General features: G+C 35.4%; 1 protein-coding gene and 1 long non-coding RNA gene across 4 annotated transcripts in view; one reads left to right on the top strand and one right to left on the bottom strand.

The window, feature by feature from the left end:
* The window catches only part of LOC147840826 (uncharacterized), a 32167-nt gene extending 25528 nt beyond the window's left edge, over positions 1 to 6639 (top strand). Inside the window, exons 2-3 of the long non-coding RNA XR_015507573.1 lie at positions 3299 to 4369; positions 4732 to 6639. This is a non-coding gene — a long non-coding RNA (uncharacterized LOC147840826). The remainder of the gene's footprint in view (positions 1 to 3298; positions 4370 to 4731) is intronic.
* The window catches only part of LOC147833971 (uncharacterized), a 386870-nt gene that overhangs the window by 49889 nt on the left and 317646 nt on the right, over positions 1 to 19335 (bottom strand). The gene's annotated exons all lie outside the window — the stretch shown is intronic.

Genomic DNA, 19335 nt, shown 5'->3' with positions numbered 1-19335 from the left:
TACACTACATTTTGGGATTTAAAAGCGCCTTCTCAAAGAAGCGATTCACTCAATAATATATTCGGTAGCCAAGCGTGATGCTATCCCTTAATCTATTGTCCACCGCCTTCATATCTCTTTTCTGGATGGCGGGTAATACTTCAGGACGGATGCCCTACATGCTAGAGTAATGTGACACTTAAACGATTTCCTCATAAGGCCCGGTGACAGATAGCAGTGGGTAAACAGCTGCTGCATGTTACATTTTCTGCCCCGCTCTGTATGCATTTCAATGGCCGCACTTTGCTCCAATTTATTCCCATCTCGGAGATATAGACCGTTTCCAACTGTGCCTAAATCCATATTCCCCAATAACACAGTGTGCACTTCCCTGGTGAACTCGACAAATGCCACACAATCAGGGCTCCCCAGCTGCTAAGCTATGCCCCACAACACTTTGCTCAGGCACAGAGGCAAGTGAAGCTAATCGATTCCAAGGCTGTGCCTCGTAACCAAATGTAGTCCTGTTTCTAGGACGTAGTCCCTGAAAAGAAACTGGAAACTCAAAATTACATTCATCACATAGAGAGAAGAAAAAGGGAGGGGGGGGGGGGTGCAAGATGAGGGGAAAAAAGTTTTTTTTTTCTCACTTGAGGATAAGGGCAGAAAATATTTGTTTGCATCAGAAGTGTTTCCTTTTTTCTTTGTATAATTTCTCATTAAAGCGGAAAATCTTCCACGGCTAAGCCCTCTGGTTGCAATAGTATTCTTATATTACTGGAAAGTCCAACACAATGCGCTGGAAATGTTTTATATAAAAATCTACTACATTTAGTAAATTTTTAAACACAAATACTCAGACCTATATATATATAGTGACATTAATTCAATATAAGAAAATATTCAATATGAAAAATTATCTTTGCTACAGTTGCTGATAATGCTAAATATGGAAATCTAAAATCTTGTACAACATATCAGATTTATTTCGATTAATGATTCAACAAATCTAAAAAAAAAAAATATTCGGTGACATAATTTTGATGGTTTTTTGTCGCCACCTAATTGTTGCATAACGTAAGTGCTACAACATTTACCATCGTCAAGTTCCATGAAACCGTGATTTTATTCTTTAGCATAAGCATCAGTGTTTATATCTGAACTATAAACTGTTCTCCCAGTACTTCAGTGTTATTTAAATGTTTGTGACTAACTGAAATGTGTAAAAAAAAAAATAACTGAATCTCTCAAAAAAAAGCAGATTTGCCTGATTGACAAACATGCAAATCGTTATCATACATGTTGCGCGGGTTTGTTTGGTGCAATAAGGTGTAAGACGTGTTTTCAGACCAATGCAACCTTAATTTTCCCATCTTCTGCCACATTCTTTAAATAGCAAATCCATTTGTGCCACTTTGTGGACTCCTGGGTGCTCTGGTCTAGAAAAGAGGTGTTTTAAGGTGCATTGTTGGTGCGTTGCTTTTTTGAGGAACTAAAATAGACTGCAATAGACCAACTGAAAGCAGATCTAAAGTCCAGCGCAAAGCACGTTGTGTGCCTTGCTTAAACATTGCTTAAAACACAAAGGATGTACAGCAAATTACAAATGAAAATGAATTTAAGGATTAAATATTTTAAAAATTTATATTTTCTACATAAATATAAAAACCAGTACCTCCATGCCTTTTTCACCTCGGGGGCTTTTTCAGTTTATTCACCACAACTTGCTGTTGTATAATGTTATTATTATTATATGTATTATTTATTATAGGGCATATTACATGGCTTTGGATATAACTCAGTTTTTGACCACACTTCGTTATTATTGTTCATTTATTGGTTTGCTGAATATTAGAACTGATTTTAGAAATAGTTTGGAAACAAATCCTTGTGCCAAACAAATGAAATGAATTATGTAGGCTTATGAATGTCTTCAGTAAGTGTGTCCAACACGTTTCCTTATCCACGAAAGAGACAAAGTGAAAGTAAAGGCCAAATGGAGGAGGCTCATTCTTTATCCTCGCACTGCAGATGGTCTGTTTAACTGTTTTCTACGCTAGTGAAGCCTTCAGTTTTTCCACTTACAGAGTCTGCCATGTAAATGCGCAAATGCAACATGGCGCGACACAACTGACTCTTAAAGGGAATGTGAGATGATATTATATTTTACAGGGAAGCCTAAATGCTTTCATACATGTGATTTAAATGACACAAGAGGCGATCTCTCTGCAATTGTTATAAATGTTGGATTAACCTACAAGTTCAAAAAAGTTAATAATTCGCAGTTCACATGCGTTCCGAATTGTGGGTTGTGATCAGTATGGATCCGTTACCCCTTATTACTTATACTACAATTTTTTTATTAATTTCAATTCCTTTTATTTTTAATTTTTATAATTGCATTTATTTAACTATTTTTGATGTATTAAAATTAGTTTATTTTTAATAGTAAAATTACAAATATTTATTAATTCATTCATTCATCCACTTCAACTTCACTTGTTCATTTATTTTGGTGGAAAACCAAGGCAGACAGCAAGATTACAAATAGCATAAAATTTCACATTCTTAATGCCATTCAATAGCATTTTGTAACCAATTAAACAACATTTAAGAATTCTCAAAACTAACCATGCTAAAGTAGAATTGTATAATAATTATATAATGAATTTTAATAACAATAATGAATAACTACTTGTGAAATAAAACAACATCATAATAATCTATTAATGTGCAGTAGCACGATGCTCAAATTTAAAACCAGTAAGTGTGGAATTTTGTATTTACAAAAATGGAAAGCTTATCTGGTTTGTCAACTTGAAAGTATAACCCCTTAAATCTATACGTATTAAAACAAAATCAAAACTTTACACAACTCTAATGGTTGCTATTGGGTATTTATATTCTCATTGAAGAGTTCTCCTTCTGAAGTTTTAATTGGCTTCAATAAATAAATCATTTGTGCTCCACCTCAACAGATGTGTGCCTCGCCGTTTCATAATATTTGCCACGCAGGTATATGGTAGGTGTCAGCGACGGTTACTTCTCAAAGTCTCCCTGAAAGAAGTAAACAAACACAATGAAAAAAATAAATATTTCAGAACTTCATCATTGTGACCTGTTTTCTATATCACACCAACTCCCCTCCTCGCAGAAGGTCCCGAGACGGCGTCATTTATAGCTTTGAGCTACAGTAACTGCGAGATATGATTGCTTTGAGCGCTTCTCATGCGCGCGACTTTCAGATGGTGCAAATGAAACTAATTTGACTGGGGAATGAGCGCTTTAATGCATTTTGAGTGCTTTTTTTTTTTCGCAGGCTCTGCATTTGTACGACGCACACTGCTGTTGTTCGGATGGGAGGGCCAGTCCAGGATTGCCATCGCCACAGGCAGAGGGCCAACTGCGGTATCAGGGTGCTGGGAGGGTTTCCCATAAAAATGCATGGCCACATGCTGCTTCCAAAGGCTTTTCATCTTCCCTCTGTCTGCTGAGCCCCAAACACCTGGAGCACAAGGGGAGTCCGGAGTGCATGTGTGTGCACAAGGAGGGATCTGCACACACACACTGGGATGTGTGGGCTTTGTCCACCCGTCTGCCGGTCAGCTCGCCGACTGCTTATTAATTTAGAAGCGTTCGCCGTCTCTAGGGACAGAGAGATAAATGCCAGCAGCAGAGGCAGGCCGGCGGTGAACTCATAAAACCTATTAAAGGAAGCTGTTCATCACCTCCATCAGCAGGCCTGATTATGGCCAGGGCCAGCTGTAAACCTCCACAGCCCTCAGCGGAGCCCGAGACGCACCACTCACTATAGAGCTGCGCTGCCCACCCAGCGGCTCCCATTAGGCTGAAGGATGACAGCGCTATCCTGACGGCGCACGCCATTCATCCACAGTGCCTTTAAATGCCATTCGCTCTGGTATTAGTGGCTGACTTGTTTTCCCTGGCAACTGCACTTTTGTGCATGCTGCATTATCATGCAAACACTTGCGAGATGAACATTTCTTAAAAAAAAAGACATTTGCTGCCTCTTGTGGATGCCACCAATACAAGATAAAGATAAACTCATCAGCCTCCATCAGATTCCCCCCTGGTTTTGCTTGTATCAGCAAGCCAAAGAAGCAACCGGCATGCTTGGCTCCTACTTTACACACACACATGCAAACGTTTTTTTAGCGGTTCTTTAAATTGGTTGAGGTGCTATAAAAAAGCACCTCTGCCATACACAAATATGTTTGCACCTGAAAGGATCTTTCGAGATTTTTTAATTCTCCACCAGCACAAACCAGGTGCTAGCTCAGAGCCAGTGTTATTGTCTGTTCAGAACTGGTTTGGCTGGCAATTCTTAAAAAAAACTGCTTTTACTGTATTTAATCTTTTTAATGACCTTGCTGTTAGGCGATCGTGCCACCCATTGCACCACTGTGATGCCTTCTTTTAAGATCAACACCAGTGTAATTTAAATATAGCATTGGTGAGAGTTAAAAATACAGATTTATAGTAGAACTTTTGTTAAGTTATGGTTCTTTCTATGAAATTAAAATGGCATGACATTTCGTCACTTTGGAATTATGAGGTTCTATCTGCGTTCTGAATGATGTTGAGATATTGAGCTACAAAGTTTTTTTGCGTTCCATAAAAAACAGTATGTGTGTAACATTTATTTTTAAAAAAGTTACAACATCCCATAATGTAAATAAGTTGTCATTTAATAAGAATATGTCAACTCAATTTTGACAAAATCTCAGATAGAACCTTATAATTCTAAGGTGACGATTTGCAAAAAAGACTGCAAGAAACTTTATGAAGGTACACCACATTTAACATTCCTATTCAGAAACAGTATTTCACTTCATTTAAAAACCTTTACAGTTTGCAGTTATTTCTAACCTGAAACAAAAACACAACAAGGAACAATGTAAGTCCTCTCATCTCTGTCATGTGAAAACTGCCTGTCATAAGGTTTATAGTAAATCAAATCATCCACACAAATGAGAGTGAAAATACTACCCACCTCAATACAGAATGCATGCACATGCTCATTAAAACACTGTAATTGCATTAATGGCCAAAAGAAAAGCCTGTCCATCTTTTACAATAATACTGCTAATTTAATTAAAAACATTCATTTTCAATAGAAGAGCAAACAAACATTCCAACTTGGTATTCAGTTCCTTAATTTTTCCCTAGTTGTAGTGGAGACAGTAGGTTAGACGTCAAAAACTGCCACATACTGTACATTTCATCTTTCCCAATTAGACAAAAAGGGAAATGCCAATTACTCACAGCAAACTGTGGCATCAAGATAACAAAATGCAGCATCAAAGATGCATTGCTATTTTAACATTAATAATATTACAAACCTGCATTGACATTCAAACACCTCAAATCCAACATGTTCATGCAACATATTATAGTTATATACAGGGATCTTATACTTTGTATAGACAAGACTATGATCACTAATAGCACACATGCAGTGTGGCAAAATTTGTATAAACAGAGAATACAAAAATAGATTATAGAATACACAAGACATGTCACTTATATTTTTGAAAGGGGAAAAGTGTAACGGTCAATATGGTGAATAATGCCCCGCCTTCTAGTACAGGAGCCAATCAGCGATTGCTATATGGCAACTAAAACCTGCCTTTTTGCACAGGAGCCAATCAGCAATCACTATAGAATGACAGTTCTCCAGGGGAGGGGCTAGGACCAGACATGAGTTTCAGCAGATTTTATGTGATACGAACATTTAGAAATGAAACTAAAGGGACAGTTGTTGTTTAATTTTATTGGTTATTCGTAATATGAAATGTAATCGTAAGCTTGGCAAGTAGTTTTGGAGAATTTGATGTTTCCCCATTTCAACAGAATGCCCGAGCATAGTGCCTGAGTGGTGTTTCAAAGATGGCTGTCGAGTGAAATGACTTGCCTTAAAGCAACTTTGACACAAAGGATAATCACATGTATGCGCAATGCACATTATTCAAAAACACAGATATTACAAACAATAATATTTTCATAATTAGGTTCCATTGCTATCTCAAATATGGTGGTTCTGTTTATCTTGTTGGTCATGGCAACCTTGCCCACAGCCCCTGACACATGTAGTTCTTTTCAGTTTTGGTGCTTAAAGTCCCCATGAACCGAATTGGAAGCTGTGACTATTATTTTTTTATACTGTGATGCAGTTCCTAGAGAAACAGAATATTAAATGACAAAACAGTGGGCGTGGTTTGTCTTTTCTACTGTGAGCTAAATGGATGTAGTGAAGTAGGCATTTGATTTAGAAAGATCAGGAAAAGTGTTTGGGGAGAGTTAATAGAAGCTAACAGACACCATTTCTGTTTTATGTTAAAACTGACAGTTGGAGCAGCATAGTTAAATATGTTAGCCACACCCATTTGCTAAGATATATGTAATCTGACGATTTAACTGAAAAAAAAAAATAACAAAAGAAAAACAGGAAATGCATTTTCAGATTTTAATTAAATACTAAATATTAGGGCAAACATTTTTTTTTTTCCTTAACGACATGCACAGATGAATTGTTCACCACAAAACAATGTGAGCTAACAACATCATATGGTTAGTTTTGATTAATTGGGGACTTTAAGAACCACTTTTCCTAGTTCATAGCTGGTGCTTTGGGTGTTGAAAAAGAAAAAAAAAGAAAAAAGATTTGAATTAGGCTCTGCCTCCAAACTAGCACTAGAACTCACATGGTGGAAAAGGGGTATGAATCTATCTTGGCCTATTCAGTATGTTGGGAAAGAATTAAAATAGAAACAGTTTAAAACTTAACATTAAAATGCAATGTTTGTCTCGAAGATACCATGGTTCTAAATAGTTTAGCCCCCAAGGTCCCCATGAAGAAATATTGCAAGGCTCCCAAACGAGAAACATTTTTTTTTTACCTTAGCAAAAAAGAGATTCAAAACAACTTTTGCTATTGTAGAAAATAGAATTCCCAGTGAAAAAAGCATATGAGTGTGAGGTAACATATCTTAAAACCCCTTATGGTTCTATACCTTTTTTCTATTTTTTCTCGAGAGCATGTGGTTTTGTTGCATTAGGCGGCTATATCCCCCCCTACCCTCCTGTGATGTATTCTGCTTATTTGTGTCTTTCTGTATCACAAGCGCCGTTTAGAAGCTCCTGTCCACAGAGAGCAGGGAACCCATGTGCCAAAGCATCAGTCAAAGACCGAACCTACTTTGCAATCAAACATTATGAACTGCTGTTGGAATTAGGACAGCTTCCAGGGAACTAGGGGACATGAAATCATCCAAATCCCATTAATCTTTTTTGAGAGAGATGCTGACATTTTGTAGTCTAATTAAAAATGCCACACAATGAATTTTCGAATGTTAACAATAATTAGCAATTGTCTGGGGATGGGAAATAGGGGACAAAAATGCGATGGCTACACCATACGTGCTTGGCTTTTCTCTTATCACAGTCAGATGGGGGAATGGGTGCAAAAAGGGCTCTTTGATTCATTGCAGTTCAGCATGTTATTATGGTCACACATTCTCTGAACTTCAATTAATTAAGTAGCGCAAAATGCCATTGCATGCTGCGAATAATTTAGATTAATGCACCCATTAAATTATCTGTTGCCATCATAATCAGCCATTTCCAAGGAAAATTGCCCCTTGTGATTGCTATTATATTATATTATATTATATTATATTATATTATATTATATTATATTATATTATATTATCTTATATTATATTATATTATATTATATTATATTATATTATACTATATTATATATGACCTTGCTGCATTATGAAACATGCCAAATATAAACATCCAATTCTGCACATAATGTTATGTTTCTGTAAAAAAATGCATTTCTTCCTTCCTTATTTTCTATGAATGAACCCATAGACATCTAGCCATAAATACATTATGATGCAATATATTAATATATAATAAAACTGAAGACAGAAATATATATTATCTTGCTCTATGCAGAGACAATATCTGTATTATTTCAAATTGTATTATACAATAAAAATTTATACATGACCTTGCTATTATTAGCTCCATTCTGTATCATTTTAATATATAATTTATGAATACTAATACAATGGTACATGTGTAGTAAAATGTATTGTTGAATGCCTTTGTAAAATATGTAATTTCTAAATATGTAGTGCAAAACAAATACATTTTATTAAATCATTCCTTTAACATTTCTAGAACAACTGTATGCATGTAATGTATTCTTACATAATCAGGGTTTCTGCAGGTTTCACCAAGTTAAATTAAACACGTTTTAAGACATTTTTAAGACGATCATGAATGAAAGTTTAGACTTATACAGGGTTAAATGCTGAGGATTTTTTTTTTCAAATATCGCAGTTGAAAAAGATTTTACATTTGACTTATCAAAAAATTGTTATTATAGCTTAACCTAAGTGATTATAACTTAATGCAATAATAATAATAATTTAATAATAATAAGATTATAAGTCAGGTCAGTATTCTCAGTAATAAATAAATGGAGAACTTTAAGGAAAGTAGTTAAATGCTATTTTTCAATAAAAATGTAAAAGTTTAATTGATATTGGGATTGTTGGTAATTGTACGGGTGATAATTGATGCATTTCCCAAACAACGGCATAACTCACGGTTGAACTATCATTGTACAATGCATTGTTTGGGAAAAGAATGATGTAATGACGAGTGTTTCAAAAACCATAGTTTCTCTGTCGCAGATCCATCCTTTGAACCACGTTAGTGATGACTTTAATGCTTTTTAATATATTTTTTAATCATTCTACGTTTAGATGATCTAAATGTTTATAATGTTCTAAATGAATAGGGCATAGGGGGATAACTGGGAATAGAACACAGCCAGGAACTATATTTCTAACTACAGCTCTAGAGGTGTAGTTGCAAGCATACAAGTTTGCAACGCAGTTTGCAAATGTTTGTTTGAACTATGGATTTGGGAAAAGGCAAATCAACAAACTGTTTGTAATGATGAAACTTGCAATCTTAGTTGGCTAACGATGATTATCGCAAACGCACCCCAGGTTGGGTAGCTACAGTATACGTAAACAAAGGAAAATTAAGATTTAATTTTAGATTTTTTTTTAAATAAGATTTAATACCTGTAACATAATATTTCTGTAGTTTTAAGACTTTAAGTATTGTTTGTGAGTATTATTGTAAGTATTTATGTATCATTTGAGATTTAGGACTTCGTAAAACCTTGGGGATACCCTGATAATGGCAGAAGAGGGAAAAATATATAAATGTTCAGTTTCAAATTATTATAATTGTATAATTTAGTTATGAATGCTAATAACTAAAAATGCTACATAGCTTATAACATGTATCGTTGTATGCAATTTAATGTTTTCTTAGTGAAAATATTTCATTTTAAAACTATTCAATTTCAATACATAAACAAATGATTAAATTGTTACCTTACCATTTCTAATGTATTCTTATGTCCTGTTTCAAATTAACATAATTTAATACAAAACAATATAATGTAATATAATATAATATAATATAATATAATATAATATAATATAATATAATATAATATAATATAATATAATATAATATAATATATGTTTTCCAAACTTAAGGTTCTATAAGGGTTAATATTATATTATTATATCAATATTATATTGTGTCAATACTAGTAGAGCAACCCATTACTGGAAAAGAGCATCCACTGCATAAAACATATGCTTGAATAGTTGGTGGTTTATTCCACTGTGGTGACCTCTGAAACAGAGACAAAGATGAAGGAAAAAATTAATAATATAATATAATATAATATAATATAATATAATATAATATAATATAATATAATATAATATAATATAATATAATATAATATAATATAATATAATATAATTAATATAATCCCTAAGTGTAATCATCCACATGCTCACTGACCCCTATCCAAACTCATTTGCATTTCCTCACAAATTTATTTCAACTTCAGAATGAAGTGGCCCAAACTGTTATCTCATCTCCAGTCCAGATGCTGGGATGGCCAATCATGACGTGAAACTGCCAAGTGACACACTCTTTAAGATCCATCCATCTGTCACTCCAATTCCCTTGTCAGCAAATCATTTCTCTTCCAAAGACACACATGAAGCACACTTTGCCTTCCCACTTTAATCATCACTCCGTGCTCGAAATAACAGAGGCCGTCCCGTGGTCCGCTGTCGTTTCTGGTGATCATAACAGATAATTACCCGCCTCCCTGGACAGCCATACCGCACATCTCTCCCAGAAGCACCATCTCCTAGTGAATGTGCTGTACTTCTAGTGTAAGAGTAACGAGCTCCAAGTGGCAGTGATTCAGTCCCTTATGTCACCTAGATAGGCAAGCAAAGGTAAGTCAAACTTCACCTACAAAAAATGACTTTTTATCTCGAGGACGAGGATGAATTAATCAATAAAAAGGATGACCGGTAAAAAAAAAGCAAAAAAAAGAAGCAGTAGGCTCATCATTCCTCTTAGGTTGTCAGGTCTGGACGAGAGCATGTTTTTGGGCAACAGGGGGCACTGTTGCTGTTTTGAAGGAGAAGCTTGGCAGTTTGCCGCAGTGAGTGAGTGACCAAAGGAAAATCATTGCTCAGTGACCGACGGGGAAGCTACACTGATCGCCATTGATCCTTTAGTGCTGTCCCCTAGCTTGACCACTGCCCTTGTGCCCGTGCAAGGCTAGCATAGCTTTATCAGACTCCACCACTGCATTACAGCCGATACAAAATAACCCCCGTTACTGTATATGGAAGTGGGCAAAGTCAAATCTGAGACCTCGGATTTGCTCTGAGGGTGTTCTGCATATTACCTGAATGTTCAACATTTCTCCTGTGTGCATGAGCGATATGACAGTGCGTTCAAATCTGATGGATGTTACATTATTACATTCCTTAATTTGTAATGGGGAATTAGCTGTAATGGGGGATAGAGGAGTTATTACTAGTTGAAAAAAGTTCAATGTAAATTCAAATGTGCTGTACTGTAGAAAGTCAAGAAAGCTATAAATTGCACTGTACATTAAATGGATTACTTGTTAATGAACCGAATGACTGTTGCTATTACTGAAAAGAAAGAATATATCTCTTTTATAGATTGGTGATGTAAGCATTCATTTTTAATGTATATGCTATAGAAAAATAAAGCAAGAAATGAAAACATTTATATTCTAATCAAAGCATGATAGCAGGTTAAAATTAAATGACAGCTGTCAAAGCGGACACACTCAGATTTAAGTAAGGTTTGAAAGTTTGTAACATGAAAGTTTATTATTATTACCAACATTAATAGTAATAACAACAACAACATTTCAATTGCTTAATTATGGCAAGGTCATATGAGTTCCTCCATACAGAAAGCACAATGGAATCAGTGTTGACACATGTAGCTTTTTCCAGTCCAAAAGCTGTCCAAAACCTGCCCAAACAATAAAACTAATAATCTAAAATTAGATTAATATTTTAATTTAAATTCATTTTAATCGAAATTCACCTAGTTACTTTAACTGTCATAATTTTTAACCATACAAAAACCAACACCAGCTGTCACAGAACTACAACATAACCTGATCACATCGAACCACTGCCCCCTCTTACCAACATACTACACACTTTCGAAAGTAAATCCAAATTTGTTTTAAATTCTTTTGAACACAATTAGGTGCTGCTTGTCAACTAGAAAATGGTTCTGGGCTCTATTTTAACGATCTAGGCACAAAGTCTAAAGCACAGGGGGAAAAAGCACTAAAGGCATCTCTAAATCCTCTTTTGCTATTTAAATGGTGGAAAATACGCTCTGCACTGTGGCGCACCGTCAAACAGGATTGTTCTTATTCTCTTAATAGGTTATGGGTGTGTATTGAGAATACACATATATATATGGTAACATGGTGCATTTGCTATTTACATGGCAAACTGTAAGTGGAAAAACTGAAGGCTTTACTAGAGAGAAAACAGTTAAACAAACCATCTGCAGTGTGAGGATAAAGAATGAGCCCCCTCCAATTAGCCTTTACTTTCGCTTTCTCTCTTTCATGGATAAGGAAACGGTGTTGTACACACAGATATCCATTAGCCTTCATAGTTAATTAGGTTTGTTAAGCGCAAAGATTTGTTTCAAGGATATTTCTAAATTCAGTTCTAATTACCAGCAAACAAATAAATAAACAATAATAACAAAGTGTGGTCAAAAAACTAAGTTATATCGTCTTGATATAACTAAGAACACGTCTTGTTCTTATGCCATATGGTGATGCAGACTCCAAAACCCAACAGGTGGACAAATCTAAACTTGTTTTTATTAAAACAAATATAAATATGCATATAATAAAATATACTGCTGATAATAATATTATACAAAAGCAAGTTGTCATGAATAAACTGAAAAAGAGGAAGGCATAGAGGTACAGGTTTTTATATTTATGTATGTTTTTTGTAATATTTTATTCTTTTAATACTTTTTTCAATTGTAAAGATACTGTTTTAGGCAATGTTTAAGCGAGGCACACAACTAATGCACTGGACTTTAGACATGCTTTCAGCTGGTCTTTAGCAGTCTATTTTAGTTCCTCAAAATAGCAACGCACCAACAATGCACCTTAACACACTGGAACTTCTGGTGTGCAACCTGCTTAAGTGTGGCTTAGTAACAAGTGTAATTCCTGCATGCCGCCGGACAATCACTAAGTACATTTCTAACGGGCAAATGACATGGACAAGTGGGTTGTCTGATGTCACGTGGCAGTGTGCACGTTCGTGATTATAGGAGGCGTAGCTTTGAAACACAGTCCCTCCTCTGCAGTCCAAAGATAATATGCTAACCGGTTAGCATTTAGGCAGATCACCTACTTCACCTTTAAGCTTTTATCTGAAGCTTATCATTGGCTAGCTAGTGTCATAATCAACTAGCTGTGCATAAACCCTATTCCCTGTTTTTTATGCAAACTCAGTATAGAAGTGTCTTTGTCACCACCAATTGGTTCAATATGCCCATTACATGCTCCACAGTGCGTTTTTGCATTTGCATTTTTAAGCAAAAAGTGTGTAAAACACAGTTTATAAGTATGCCTGTGTATATTGTGGACATGGCCTATGTTTGCTAATTTTGATCTCCGATATGTTTATTTATGTATGTGTAACGGATGCCAGCTAGTCTTCAGCGGGTCTTTAGCCTCCTTGGTAGAGCAACCGACTCCAATGTGGAAGGTCGCCGGTTCGATACCAGCTTGGAGCGGGTTGGGTGGTGTGGGACCGGCAGGTTTACATTGGTTCTTTGACCCGAATGGGAGTGAGGTTTAGGAGAGTGAGTGCAACGGAGACCAGCTAGTGAGTGCTTTGCAGGTAAACCTCACTCCTCTGACCTCTAAAGGTGCTCTAGAGACAGATGCTAGAGGTCATGGTCTTTAGCCTCCTAGGAAGAGCAACCAACTGCCATGCAGAAGGTCGCTAGTTCGATACCAGTTCGGAGCAGGTTGGGTGCGGCAGGACCGGCAGGGTTACATATGCATGTATGTATATCATTGTCAATTTTAATTTTACTTTTACATAAGAACTTGCCATGGAACACAATTTTGCACTTTTATATGGTAAAATAAGTAATTAATAAATACATTAATTTATTTAGAGACATATAATACAATGGTAATGTTTTAAAGTACATTAAAATGTTGCTTACCAGTTTATGTCACGATCACAAGCCGCAAAATATTTGATATATTACAAAAAAGGAAAGCAAAAAGGAAAGAAAATGATAGCAAAACAGGCTTCCAGACAGGCTAGATGGATAGACAGATGCTCGGTGTGTTAACTGATCAATTTATCTTCTAGACACATTCACAGACACAAGCTCCCACAAAAACACAACCAAACACCAAACATGCACTTCCACATTCAAAAGCGCCTCAAAAAAAAAAAAAAATCTATAATCAAGATCCTGAGCTCCACCACCTCCGGTGAGGCCAATTGGTATTCGGGGAGATCCTCTGCCCCCCTGTTGTGTTCCCAATCTCCAACCAGGAAAGAGAGAAAAGAGGTCACTAAGCCCTGGGATGGAAGATGCCCGACGATGGATTAATGGCTGGTAGAACAAATGAAGTCTTGGAGGGAGTTTATATCTTCCAATACAAAGCAGAAAAGTGGATGGTTACCTTTACTGGTCGTCCACGTAGTTGCCTGCATTAACACACCTCTGAAACAAAACAGACTTTCAGCCGTACATGAGGAGAATAGGATGAAATCTACTTACTGCACTGAAATGAGGTAACGCACATCTTTCAAGTGAAACTGAGTGTTCTTGGCAGTACAGTGGAGTGGGGATCCGACTGAAATTGGATTGCAGTATTGGATGAAAGTTATTTTTAACACAACATGCACAAGCTATGAATGTATATATTGCCGCATAGGGGTTATAACATGTCGGACAGGATATTAGATAGGGCTGAAATGATTAATTGATAATATCGACAATAAAAATGTGCTCTTAAATGTTTGTTTGAACTCATGAAAAAATAGAAGAGCATATGAAAGAATAGAAAGCAATAAAATGTAGTTCATACAAAAGTTCATACATATAACATTATTGACTGATGGTGGATGAGGAGATTGCTCCCAAAATTGTGTCAAAGCACTTTGAGTGTCCAGAAAAGCACTATATACAAGGCCTGTAGCCAGGAGTTTTCGGGTGGTTTGGAAGACCTATTCCTCACTGTCAAAGGTCAAGAAATTGAGCTCATTTGTCCTAATTTGACTTCCATCATGAAAATAACCCACCGAAAAAGGATTTAAGACCAAATGGAATGCTAGGCTGTAGTTTTGGTTTTGGGCTAATGCTAACAAATATTCCTCATAAGTCTAACATCCAGCTGTGCAAATAAATATACAATCTGATATGAGAGAATTCATCTTTCGCTACTGAATTAAAAAAAAAAAAAAAATGGAAATAACATTTTACAAATACTATTCGTGACACAAAAGACCTATAAAAATGTGTGAATTACCAAAGCGGCCCATATTAAAATGGGTTTGAAAATTATTTTGGCTAAAATATTTAAAAAAAGTGTGGTTATGATGTCTATATGACAATCTAATTAAAAATAGTACTTAAAATATAACTAAAATGCAGAATTTACATTTCATAATTCAATAGAAAATGAGGTGTATAATTGCATAACTGTCCACTTTATGAAAAAAAAAATATATAATAAAATAACCAACCATTTCACCAGGCTGGCTCTGAGCTTGATAAATATAAAGAATTAATCTATTGACCTATTGTCATTTGACCTGTTGTGTCAGATTGAACAGTGTCATTTAAAAATAAAATGTATAGTGTCATTAAACATATTTAAAATAAAACAATTTAACTTTTACAGCTTTATATAAATTTATTTAGGCTTCTGCTGTGTCTGTCATCTAAAAAAATCTATAAATTAAATATGTAGCTAATTTGTTTACTGTTGAAATTGAATTAAAATGCACTTAAATTCTGCATGAAATGTCCTTTTTCCCATATTATGACATGCATTCGATTGGAATGGTTTCTGAAATGAGAACAAAACAAATGTAGGACAGTGCATAATTTCATCCTTTGGGAACCAATTAGATCGATGGAAGATGGGCGTTGCTAACAAAACGGAGGAGGATTTGAATGCAAGTCTGCATTCTTGAGGAGGATTATGGGCCGATCAACTCAAACACTCTTTTACATTTCAAAAACTCGAAGCACAATACACTGCCTTTATTTGTTGACAACTGAATCAGCTGCATATTGTGATATTGATGATGTTATAATTATAATATTTAATAATATTGTGATATTTAAGATTTGTGAAGTCATACAGCTACAGATAACTCAAAACAGTAACAGTCTCTCTTTTCTATCTTTAAAGTCTCCGTAGTGGTCTTGACAACACAAACACTGCTGTCACCTCTTTGGAAACCCAAATTGGAGAATCAATTATTTGATTGGAGAATGTAAAAGATGTGACTGACGTAACATGCTTTTTCCACTAAGAGTCGAAAATGCAAGGGCCAGCAGGTGGTTAAAGCGTGAGGCATGCATAAGCAGCGCACAAAACGCTTGTGGCCGTTAGTAAATCATTCAAAAAGGTGCCTCTTAACGCAATTAGTGTGTTCGAAGTGATCGACCCCTTACTGTCCACTGGAAAAACTTTGAGCACCCTCTGGAAAAGGACATGACGACCATAAAAACACCTAACCACCAAATTGCCTATCGCTAATAGCTGTGATCTTCTGACAGATTTCTAAATAGGCACATTCCATGTGATCAGGAGTGAAGAAAGGTTATTTCGATAGTAGAGGGAGGGTTATGTTTTTTGATTAACAAAATAATGAAACGAACAGATACCTCCTTTATAACAAACACTACTATAAACACATAAAAAATAAGAAGGGGAAATTTAGATTTAATGTCACCTTTAAAGGATGTTACTATACCTACAATTCGTTATGTGCAGAGAGGTTTGTCAGTGTCAGTGATGTCAAGAGATGATACATGATTGTATACATGTGAGAAGGAGTGGCAAAATCTTAGATTTTGTTATTATAATGCAGAAAATGCTTCAAATATTTCATGTCAGTCATTCAGACAGTAGGAAGCAGCAGACTGATGTTTGGTTAAGAGTTGTGTGTGGTGCTTTTGCTAGCTCAAGAATGGGTCAGTGTTCCAGCTATTAGTGATTTAGAGAAGGGTGGGGAAAGCTGCAGTACTTTAGCATTTAAAGAGACGTGAACCAAAATAGATCACTGTGAACTGGGGTGTTTTTGACTAAGAATAGGGTGTTTACTTGCATTCCCATCGAGAAAATTAACCAAACTTTTAATTAAGACCCCAAAGAATCATACAAACGTGTGAAAAACAAGCATCTGATGTCATCATTTTTATTTTTGTAATTTTTTGTATATAAACTATTGTAATGGTATTATAATTTTATAAATGTAATATACAAATGCATAACAGACATAATTGTTATATTCATAAAAAAATAACACAAGGGACAGCCAAGTTCCCCTACAAAAATCATGAATAAATAACACAAACTGGACATGACTACCAAAATAAAAGATAACTGCTATATACAGTACATGATGCAAATTCAATTTATTATCACCAAGAACTATTTGTATGTGCATATTTGATTCAGGTTTGACTGGCACATCCAAAATTACAGCCCCAGAAATATCTGGGAACTGGCAGATGCTACAAACACTGAAACAGACAAAGGTTCTGTTGACATTGTCTTGTAACTTGTGTATAACAAAGCAGCAGGGTATGATGGGCCAAAAGGCCTCTGGGACAGAAAAGCCCTTTTGATTTTATTTTCTTTCACAACTCTAAAACCACACATACCACTAGCTATCAATCACTGTGGTTTACCAAACTCTTACTTTGTCAATACGACCAGCAAAACTGACCTGCGGTGACTTCTGACAACATGTATTGAGAGACTGAAGACTTTATTATATTGTATGCACATTTGTTAGTATTAGTCAGCTACATGCATTAGTTATCATGCATTATAAAAATGTTTGAAAGCATTTATTAATTATATGTAAAAGCTACATTTTAACATTTACTAATACATAAATAAAATGTGCTCACTTTAAAATAAAGTTCTTTTAGTTACTATAGTCACTTACATAAACACTAAAATGCACAGTGCTTGTGCAGCATTTATTAAAGAGGAGGTCCACTACAATATCATATTTGAAAATTTAGTTGATGTGCAATGTGAATGTGGGAACATAAAAAACATCTCTGAATGTAATACGCTTAATAATAAGTTCAATGCAAAGGAAGACATTGGCTTTTACAGAGTTAGCTTAGCAAAGCCAACAGCGAAGTTTGGGGACTACAAAAAAATTCATTCGGACTAGTGAGATCACTAACAATTCAGGTTATGTGCATTCACCACACGCATACACCCCGCCAGTGGTGAAAAACATAAGGTGCTGTAATGTTATAGCAGAAAAAGCTAAAATGCCATCCAAACACTGCCATTTCCACAGAGCTTCTTCTGTTTCTATATTTGGGCTTCCAAAGGACACGCCAGAAAAAGAGAAGTGCTTACCATTTAATTATAATTATGTTCCAGATAATTATAAAAAAGATATAGCTAGAAATTGACAAAGGACAGCTACCAGAATCTCTCCTAGTTCAGTGCTGGATTCGGCTAAAAACTCCTCAATGAAGTAGCAGATCCAACCATAATAGCAGAAGCTGTGGATTGTGAGCCACAAACTCTAAGTATTTTTATTTGTTAGAATTGATCTATTACAAGCATAGCGTCTACCATTAATGGTATGTTGTAGCAAAGACATAAACAAGGATGTAAACAATGGGAAATGCTGTTTGGCACTGTTAAAAATGTAGCAATAAAATCATATTTATTTGTCACTGTTCTAAACACCCACATTCTCCAGCAGCACTGCAGTGTCTCTCTATGTGGCCACTTTTCATGCATTCAATTTCTCAAATAATGAAATTGCAAAAGATATATGAACGCTTCAAATTACCTACACATGCTTATTACGAATATATGAGAAAGACATTTGTCAGATTTTATTTTAGAGAGCAGGCGTGATCTTCAACTGTGTCCTCTGTGTCGTTTTCTGTCTGATTTAGGCTCAAACTTATACGGCTAACAACTACTGACAGTGTTTACACAGCACAAAAGGGCGTGCTAGTATGTGTATAATGATTTTCCTGGTGACTTTGAGCTGATCCGTGAATCACGGCACATTATGTTAGCTGATCAGAGCCTCTTGAGGGTGGGCTTTCGGAGGAACTAGGAATTATATGACAGTCGTTTTCATGTTAGCTAAGTGGCTGTATATAATCAAATTAAGTTATATGAAACAAAATAATGTGATTTTTTACAAATGAAGCACGAGAACACATTGCTTAGCATATTATAAACACAACCAACCCTTAAAACTACACTCTGGACCACCCCTTTAATTGTAGTTTGGCATTAAAAGAGTTGCAAAAACCTCTAAGTGCCGTCTGAAATTTCCATCAATACTTTACCTTTTTCTCAGACTCCAAAGTTTACGTTATTTAAATTTAAAGACCATGAAAAAAAATATTTGCCATAAAATTAAAATTAATTAACCTACACACAGGAGCCTGATAAAAATGCTTGGTAAAACATTATTGTCATGGTCAGTTTGAGTATTAGTAGACTGTGTGCTTAATGTCTGTTGATACTGATCCTTCAACAGACATTTAACTGACTATAAGAAACTTTGCAAGTACATGTCAACTTCCACTAACCCTAACTCCAACCACAACCAAACAGTCTGC

The sequence above is a fragment of the Danio rerio genome, chromosome 14 (genome assembly GCF_052040795.2).
Source record: "Danio rerio strain M-AB ecotype USA chromosome 14, GRCz13ab, whole genome shotgun sequence".
NCBI lineage: Eukaryota > Metazoa > Chordata > Actinopteri > Cypriniformes > Danionidae > Danio > Danio rerio.
The sequence above is the reverse complement of the archived record's forward strand: the minus strand, read 5'-3'. Positions and strand labels throughout refer to the sequence as shown.